This window comes from Adiantum capillus-veneris, chromosome 15, assembly GCF_014529385.1.
Source record: "Adiantum capillus-veneris isolate H3 chromosome 15, ASM1452938v2, whole genome shotgun sequence".
NCBI lineage: Eukaryota > Viridiplantae > Streptophyta > Polypodiopsida > Polypodiales > Pteridaceae > Adiantum > Adiantum capillus-veneris.
Genome location: NC_140945.1, coordinates 64,772,256 through 64,782,381, shown reverse-complemented (window position 1 = coordinate 64,782,381; position 10,126 = coordinate 64,772,256). Strand labels below are relative to the sequence as shown.

Sequence of the window (10,126 nt, the reverse complement as noted above, 5' to 3'; positions counted from 1 at the left end):
TTAGCCTCGATTTTCAAGTCAAGGCACCATGATTGTGGATGAAAAAACCCTTGTGGGGACAAGGGAAAAACCCACAATCTCCATATGTTGCTCGTTGTTGCATTAAAAAAATACTATCTCAAACAATACATAGAGTCAAGTCACAAAAATAATTGTCCACCAATGGAAGTAGCTAATCTACTAGTTTTCCTCCTCAGGAGGAGGACCACAAAATTTCTTCTCTAAACACTCAGAGAAGACAAAGAAATCACCCTCTAACATTAGACAGTGACGTATCTCCTTTGTGCAAGCAAGCCCCAAACCACCACACCCGGCAAAGATGTCCATAACATGATCATCCTCATATGTGAATGTTTCTAGCAGCCAACTATGTTAAAAATAATAATCAAAGTTTAACGACAAGAGATTGCATAGAACTATCAAGATGTGTGTCCTGATTCACAAGAGTTCATGGCTAGAAAGTTACCTGTAAAAAGTCTCAATACGCTCTGCTCCCCCTCGAATCAAATCTCCAGCTAAACTTGTATAATCATTACATGAACGAGGAGGAGAATCTGTGAGGTAGCTTTTTGAGGCCGGAAAGAACTCAGGAGAAACATCCTCCCCATCCTTTCTATCATAATGAGGTGTAATGCTTTGAGCATTCTTACGATAAAATAGACCAAGAGTGAGATCCATCACCTATGAAAGGAGAGAACAAATCACTTAATAAGAAGAACTCTAAATTCATACGCAAGCTTTAGATAGAGAAGGAAACCTCACCTGCTCACCAGTCTCTGGGTATAAATATCCCCCATCACACATCAAAGTCCACGAGCGATGGAGCTGCAAACTAAATCTATTTGCATGACAAGATCTCCCAAATGTTGTGCAAGAGACAAAGTCACCAAGAAACCCTCGTCTGCCAAGTGAACATCAGCAATTTCCATGACACCAGTTGCCAAGGCAGTGGAAAAGTGGTTCCACTCAGGAACAACTTTTACATTACCTACACAAGCAAGTTAAAATGAAAAATTACATCATAACATATATGCATTCTATAACGGGCACAAAGCCTCCCAAATGACATAAAAAAAGTTCACCTATAGTGTGATTGTGAATACCATCAACTAACATGGACGTAGGGAAGTCTGCAAAGATCAATCTTGCCACATATTGGGAGATTTCCCCCTTCAATGCATACTCGCGTCCATCATAGATTGGTGTTTTCTTGAACCACATTTCAATACTAACACAAAAAAAATGATTATGGTAAGAGTACATTATGGTAATATAACGTTTTAGAGAAATATGTAAGTCTTACCTATGCCATGCTAGGTCATCAATTGCTTCCACATCCAATAACAAAGCATCCACACATGTAATAAACTCCTCTCCTAAACATGAAAATGCAATTTTCATTTGCTTAGAATCTCAAAGAATGCTTAGAAAACCATAGGACATGTCAATGGTTAATGCAAGCAATAATTAATTAGAGTAATAAAAAGCAAATAAACAAGCAAAGAACGTCTACCTGTGGTACGTTTTGTTGGCATCCGCTCATTTAGAGAACGACTCATAATAGTCTCGGAGAAGCAAGACTTTGATGCTAAGGTGGATCTTTTTGGTAGAAGAGAAGTTGGAAAGCTCTCCTCCTCAACATCAACATCTACAGGCACACATGGGGGGGTTTTTTCTATACTTTTTTTACCTTTTCTTGCACGTGAGGGTGGCTTGGTGGATGGCTCAATGTATGTAGCTTGGGGTGAGATTACACCGTCATTAGAGATGGGACTCTCTTCCAAAAAACCTTTCCATACAAAAGTTCACAAAAAAAAAAGATCAACAAAATTCTATTTTAACTAAAATATAGTACTTCATACAAGATATTGTAGTTCACTTACGAGCATAAATCTCTTGCTCGCTCTTTGGGATAACACCTAGGGGATACTCCAACCACCATGGACAGTGAGAGCACTCCCAAGGTGTAATACCCTTTTCCAAGAGTTTTGACGAGAACATAGTATTCTCGTCCTCTTTATCTAACCATTCTCGTACATCCTCCGGCATAGACTCTATCATCTTTAGCCGCATACAATTCAATAGCCATCTAAATGAAAATTCAACATAAAAATGAGACAATAAAATACATCATCATGAAATGAAATTAGTATTCAAGAAATCCAATACCTGTACACAAGACGTTTGCTTGCATGCATCACTTCGGGTAAAGAGGCATAATCTGAAGCACTCTTCATGTTTGCCATAACATGAGTATAAGCCAATGAAACATGTGTCTTCGTAGATGCCTTAAAGAAGGCCTCAAATGTTTTTGGCAACAAAGGACCCTCCACCTCAAACTTAGCAATAATAATTGTAGCTTCACCAAACATTCCCTGCCAATAGGTCTCTTGCCTCATGTAAGCTCTAAGTTGCTTATAGTCTGCAAAATGACCTCCTTTGGAGTCCTTAACTTTGGTCAAAATCATCATGTGAAGAAGTTCTTTGCGTCTATTGAATTACAATCGTTGATCCAAAAATTAATGTTACTAATTACATTGCACATAAAAATAATAAATCAAAGTTTAAGATGAAATAAAACATACCTCTCTATTGTGATCTTTGCCGCGCACAAGCTGTATAATTTATCACGAGTCATCCCTACCATTGTTTTGTCATGCCAATCCTTGTCAAATAGCATAGTAAAAAACTCTTCACCATGTGCAGGATTTGCAATAGAGAGGTACTTATATCCGCTATCCCTCATTTTTTCTTCTTCCTTCTTTAAAGCTTCATTCATCTTCTTTTTTAAATCCTCCCCAAGAAGACCTAAAGTTCTAAGCCTTCTCTTTTCATCAGCCAAAAAGGACTCCCATCTCCCCTTCAAAGAAAAAAAATTATTTGGCAATGTTTTCATGAGCCATTAGCAACACAACACAAAAAAATCCATGACTGTACATAAGCTTCCCATGCAAGAATTCAAGGTATATTTCAAACCATCACTCCCTCCATATCTTGCCACCGCCGCAAAAGCTTCCCACATGGGAATTCAAGGCATATTTCAAGCCAAAATTCACCCATAACTTGCCACCTCTGCAAAGGCTTCCCACATGAGAATTCAAGGCATATTTCAAGCCAAAATTCACCCATAACTTTCCACCTCTGCAAAGGCTTCCCACATGGGAATTCAAGGAATATTTTAAGCCAAAATACCATCCATAACTTGCCACCTCTGCAAAGGCTTCCCACATGGGAATTCAAGGCATATTTCAAGCCAAAATTCCATCCATAACTTGCCACCTCTGCAAACGCTTCCCACCTGGGAATTCAAAGCATATTTCAAGCCAAAATTTCATCCATAACTTGCCACCTTTGCAAAGGCTTCCCACATGGGAATTTAGGGCATTATACAAATCGTAACCCAATCCATAATTTGAATAGACTTCCCACATGAAAATTAAAGGCTTATTTGAAAACATGGAGTCATGCATAACTTGTAACCTTCAACTAAGGCACCTTCAAAGTAAAGTAGTTGAAGACATACTCATTCTCAAAGTACTTGCACTTTAAATTTTTAAAAGAAATGTATTTATTATCCCAAACAAGTTGAGCATCATGACATACCTTCCAAACAAGTTGAGCAATCAAAATGCATGGCGTTGAGTACCATGGCACAATCCCTTGGTTATGTCTTGCCTCCAATTTAAGCTCAACCTCCATCCAAAATCTTTGCTCATGAGTGAGATATTCCATTATGCTCGACTTGTTTGCTATACCAAACTTCTGAAACATAAATACTTCATGTGCCAAGTTGGGTGGAGCTGTAGCCCGCGAGATTCTAAAAGCAAGAGTTGACGGATAATCAAATGAAAAATCACATTACAACCAGAGAATTGAACAACAATAATCCATATAATTCTTACTCGTTTATTGTATCAAGACTCAAAATCAACTCTGCTTCCTTCTTTTTATCTATCTCAATAAATTCACAACGAACTTGCACATGATATTTTTCATTCTCAGAGCGCTCTACAAAAGAAACATCATCCAAAATAAATTTTCAAGTGCAACAATGTATATTCAAACTCAAACACAAGAGAAAAGAAGCACTTGCCTTCTTCAATTCGTCGCATCCAAGTTTTTAACCTGTGGTTACCATCCCACACAAAAAACAGTTTGCCTTGAAGATCTACCCAATCACCCACAAGATTCTTTTCAAATTCTACATTGAGTCTTTGCCATATTGAATCCCACTTCTCAATCGTGTCCTCTGTCAAATGTTTTGTTTCTCCATGTCATCCTTTAAGTGAAACAATAAAAGAACCCATTGAAGAGACATAGCCAACCCTATCAAACGTGGATGTCAACCAAGGTGCATCTGAAATTGCGCATCGAACAGCATCTGTAGCTATTAATCTACATAAGGGAACAAAAGGGGGTTCTGACTTTCTTTTGATATGAAATTGACTTATGACTTCATTCAGCAACCCTAGAGACACATTCTCCCCCAAAACCCTGTCATGCTTTGAAAAGTCGTCTTCTTCATCCTGGTTATTGTTCTTTGTGTGAGTAGTTTGTGGAGTGGGAGCAAAAGATGGACCAACAATATTTGGAGTGATAGCCGTGCTATTAGAAGCTCCATCTATAGACCTGTCCAAGGACCACGCTTCATCATCAACATACACACATGGATTTCTTATTTTCACAGAGTTCTTTGGCGGACTCATTGGTAGAATCCTTGAGGAACCATCCTCAAGTGTAACTTGCCTTCCTTGAACAGTCCTAGACCGTAGAGTCATACCCCCTGAACATTTCGCTTCTCGTTTTCTCATGGAGCGTTTAGGAGCCATGGTAAATATCTTAAATCTCTATAAACAAAATAAATAACATAATCAAGAATTTGTTTACAATTACTAACTCTCTCTTAAAATACTATAAGTGCAAAAAAACCATAACAAATATATAAATACCAAAGGACAAAGAAGAAGAAGAAAAGATTGACCTTCTGCTAAAAAATGAACATAAGGTAAATACCTGATAAAAATGAACCTTCAAGATGGTTTCAAGGCATAAAAGTGCACGTCAAAACCTGTCAAAACCAATAACCAAATAGCAACATGTCAAAACCAATAACTAGCACCAAAATTTTTTCAGTGGAACAATTCTCCATTAAGATTTTGAAGTGGACAAGAATGCCAACCAAGGCTAACAGAAAATCATAAATACGGAATTGCCAATTATGTGTTGAACAAATTGTTCGATTGAATGCAATTGAGGAAAGGCTTTCCGTCCATTGCGAGCCTTTTTCAATGCATTGCACTGCCAGAGTAAATTTTCCTTGACATTTTTATTTTAAGCAAAGTAGAGGGGGCATACATCCTATAACCAATTCTCAAAGCTTACAAGTGACAAATGTACGGCCAAAGTTGAGAGAAATTTGAGTTTGTTGATGACAAATACTTACCTAGATTGCCAAAATCCAAGAAAATTAAAGAGCAGCAGGGTGGTAGAGAGTGGAGCTTGCATGGTACTATGTGGTTCTTGAGATGGATTACTATTAAAAGTTACTGTATTTCTAAGGGCCGAGTGTATATGGAAGTTATAAATAGCTTCATAATAGGACTTAACTTTAGGCTAAATGGGTTTGGATTATTAGAACATGAAGTGCAAGTTGGAAGTTGGTGTAGTGGGTAGGCCGGGTGGGAGGTTCTTTTTGGTTTTCCTTTGCAATATTTCAAAGGGTAAGGAGGAGGCATCAAGGTATCACTCTGTGAAGGTGGGAAGGCAAGATGAAATAGTGAGCCCACCGGTTGTAACGGAATTTTAGGTTTGAAAGTGCAACAAGCTGGTGTTGCTGCTGGCCTGGTGAAGTAGCTACTTGTTGTTGAGAGTGGAGGGCGCACTGGCACATGCGGTGATAAGGCCGATGGTACATGGTACACACTAGTGCATCTTTTATCCCTCGTAAATTCAGCACTACTGATTACAACTCTAAGAGGCGACACAAGCTCAAAGAAATAAGAGAGACCATCCATGAATGTGTCTGCATGTGCAATACTCAATTGTATAGCACATCTACATCAAAAGAAATGGCTTGCTACATGTGTGTAGCGCTTCTTGTCTATCTCAGATTATCTGCAAGATCTACATATCAAGAACCTATGGTCACCAGCTGTGGCGTGTTCTCATGGAACTTGTCAAAACACTTATCTCCGTGCTCTCGTGAATAATGCATTGCACTGTTGGGAACTTTGTGAGTTATGCATGGTATGGGATCAGAATTCATTATGTTTGCTGTGTTTTTTTGGGTGCATGGCGGCCACATGTGCAGATAAGTTTTCCTGATTCGAAGACCTACAGCCTCAACTCTGCCCCATCCCAAACTATGGTGCATTTGATCATCATCAGTGGTGTCTAAAATCTACTCCCACCTGCGGACGGTGCTTGGGGGATGATACATCGAAAAAGATAGGTAAAGTATGGCCTGCACCTGGGTATTCTAAAACCTGTTCTATAACATGTACAGCTTATCGTCCTAAATCCCTGCGCTTTTTTCTGTGAGGACAACATTCACCATGTACAAGGCATGCCACGCCAGGGAATCTTCTGCTTCAGCACCCAGCATCTACAGTCTTCAAAGCCAAAACCGTGCTTCAAATGGAAACATACAGACGATCGCGTAAACCTGATCAAGGTTTGTAAATGGAACCATCACGTAAACCTGAGCTCGCGTAAATTGCAGCTGCCACTCCAGGGAATCTCCTGCACGATACTGAACCTCTGGCTATGCAGGGACGACGACAACACAGGGTCTAACGATGACGACGCAGGGTCTTACTATGACGACGCAGGTGTACAAGCACGCTATCTGTCTGTGCGCACGCAGACAGACAGCGTGCTCGCACCGGAGAGGGCGAAGTTTCACAAACCAAGTAGAGCTTGGGTAGAACACATGGATTACACTCCTCAAAATACTTCTCATCCTCGCATACCTCTCCTCCTCCATCTCTCCCTCCACGCCTTCTCCCCACTCATTGAGCACGCTATCCGTCCGCGCGCGTGGACGGATAGCGTGCTCAATGAGTGGGGAGAAGGCGTGGAGGGAGAGATGGAGGAGGAGAGCAAAAATGTGATGTACCTGGTCTGCTCGCTGGTCTGCACCGCCATTTTTTCCACAGATAAGAAGCTTTGCAAAGTTAAGGGTTATTAATAAGTTTAGGGTTTTAAAACTTGAGGATCTTCTTAATTTGAGGAAAAATTACCAAAATACCCTTCTAATTTGTGCAAATTCCAAAAATACCTCTCAAATTTCAAAATTTCCCAAAATACGCTTGCTCACGATTTTCTATCTTTATTAATTTTTGGCAATCGAGAGCCGGTTTTTAGTGCTCACCTCCCAAAAAAAGATAATTATGTCTAAAAATAATGACGCAATTCATCTGCAAAGCGTAAATAACCATCTTGAATTCTAGTTTTTGACAATCAGTCTTCTTATAAAAAGCTACAATATTTTTAATCTTTGGATAAATTTACTCTCACAAAAAGGGGTATTTTGAGAATTATGAAAAATTTGAAGGATATTTTGGGATATTCCACAAATTAGAGAGGTATTTTGGTAATTTTTCATTAATTTTATTATCAAACTTTAGATGGTCGAAAAAACCTAGGTTTTTGTGAAATCTAGTGGATTTTTTTTCATAAAACCTACGAAACTTATCCAAAAAAAACCTCTTGGTTTTTGTGTTTATATTCTTGAAAATAGGTGTATTTTGTGGAATGATCTGCATGTCTAATGATTGCGAGTCTCTTTTACCTCGTAAATATATGGTTTTTACCTAACGTTATGCTTGGAGAGAGGATATTAAATTATGATTGTAGCCGTCGGTATTATTTAAAAATCAACAATGAGAGGATATTAAATTATGATTGTAGCAGTCGTCATTTATGACGTGGCAGTCACTGATTCTGTGAAGAATATTACATTAGTAAAAATATATGCATTCTCTTTTAACATTATGTTTTATATTTTGGTAAGAAATTTGTATTAGGTCTAGACAAGCAGCTTCCTTTGTCTTGCTATGGAGATGGACAGAGTAACTATCTCTTGGACACTTGGAAAAGAGACTCCCACTAGAGAAGTAGAGCTTCGACACAACAAACTCTTGCTCAGCAGATATTATCTTCAGTTTCTTCTTCCTCCAACCTACAAATTTACCTGTTTGAAAGCAATAGTTTACATCGGGTTGGAAAAAATGTATATCGAAACCCCTTCAGAGTGGGATATTGATGAAAATGAGCACTTTTTACTAGACTCTACTCTCTCTTCTGAGTATTTAATTGAACATTCTAGTGATATGCTCTATATTACAGATAGTGGCGAGAGTGATTTTGGTGCTAAGCCAGGCATAACAAGCATCAACAACAGTCCATGTGCAAAAGAAGATTGTTTTGAGATAAACAATCCATCAATGCAAGAGGAAACAAAGCCTGTTGATAAAAAACAGAGATTGGACTCCAGTGATGATGACGTTTATGATTTGACAAAAAACTCCATTATCCCTTGGATTTTAGGTAGCAAAACATGTTTCAGACTACAACATCTGATAAACAATAGTAAGAAAATCAAACAGGTGACTGAACTTCCACAAGTTTATGATGATGACATTTCCTTTGAGCTACCCCCCGTTGAAGAAGGTTGTAAGAGGATGGAGCAAAAATTTGATGGTCATCTTTGGACTAGGCCGCATAAAACTAACATGTCCATAAATTGTACTGTTAGGCTTAGTTATTGCTTGGGCTCATTAGTTTGTCATAGAGTTCTTTTCCCGTATTATTTGAACAACACCAAGTTCAATGTATCCTTCTTTCATGGTTACTTGGATAAGCAAGTAAGCAAAGGGCTTCTATGTGAAGACGAAAACCTACTTATCACTTGTCATTATTGCAAAAAAGTTTTTTTCTGTGAGAGTCCTTGTTCTTGTAAAGTGTACTACATTTTGCCCTCAGATCCAAAGCTTACAAGAATGATGATTCACATAGGTCATCACTTGCATGAAGATCAAGCAGGTACGTCAAGAGCCACAATAGAGAGAATACGGAAGATGGTTGCAAGTGTCTTGAAGGTGGATAGAAGCAGTGGACCAAGAAGAGTTCAGATGATTGTCGCCAGACAATTATTGGTTGACACTATTGTTGGTTCAGATGAACTAAAAATGGGGGAGTCAGAGCTCTCAAATATATTGGAAGAAATGATTCCACTGGTTCAGAATCAAAGGTAAAACATTTGACATTTAGATTTTTCAGTGCAATAAGGTTATTTCAATTTTTGACTTGTTTTGTATAGATTTAAGGTAATGGTAGCTACTGAGAAAAGACAACAATACTCGATTGTTGGGGATGGGTTTGACCACATCATGGTTTTGAAGAAAAAATGTCACTTTCCTTACTTTCATGGGAGTCGTTTCCTTGGACAAGGTGGCCCAAATGATAAGTGCTACATCTTTAAGATGTCAACAAAAGGTCCAGGGTCTGGTATAGACCTTGTCAATCGCATGCGTTGAGGAGGAAATGGAGATTTGAGTGCTTCTTGGGTGCATTTTGATCACACACACAGAATAGATGGATGGGAAACTATGTCATGCTCTGTCTATGATGCAAGGTAATTTTTTAATGGCTAGCAGCATTTTGTCATTGCATCATTTGCAGACTTGTTGTGGCTAAGATTTGTTATTTTCTTTAGTTTGAAGGGATTGATGGTTATAGAGGTTTGTGACACCAAAGAGGAGGATACAGACACACAAGTCTTGTTTTGGATATCTCTTAATGATGTTTTGGCTCGAGAAGGTTATCCTTCAGCAGACTTTGCAGGCTTTATGGCTGATGAGGCTGGAGCAAATTGGGCTGCTGTGCATACAATTTTCAATGGAGGGCCAAATAACATCATGATTGGAAGGGAAAGGTCCCGTCTCTTCCATTGGGAGCAAAGTCTACAGAAACATACTAAAAATATATATAGCCAAAGAAAAGTTTAGTATCCACAAAGACATGTGTGAGACTTGGCACAAATCAAGGACAATGGGTCTGGCAATGAAGCAAGCAGAAGCAATTAGAAGATGGTGGTCAAATAATGTTGCAAGTGAGAATATCA

General features: G+C 38.7%; 1 pseudogene; it reads right to left on the bottom strand.

Annotated features, from left to right (window-relative positions):
* Positions 1-478: 478 nt before the first annotated feature.
* Positions 479-6,214, bottom strand: LOC147440796 (uncharacterized; annotated as a pseudogene).
* Between the last annotated feature and the right edge of the window lie 3,912 nt (positions 6,215-10,126).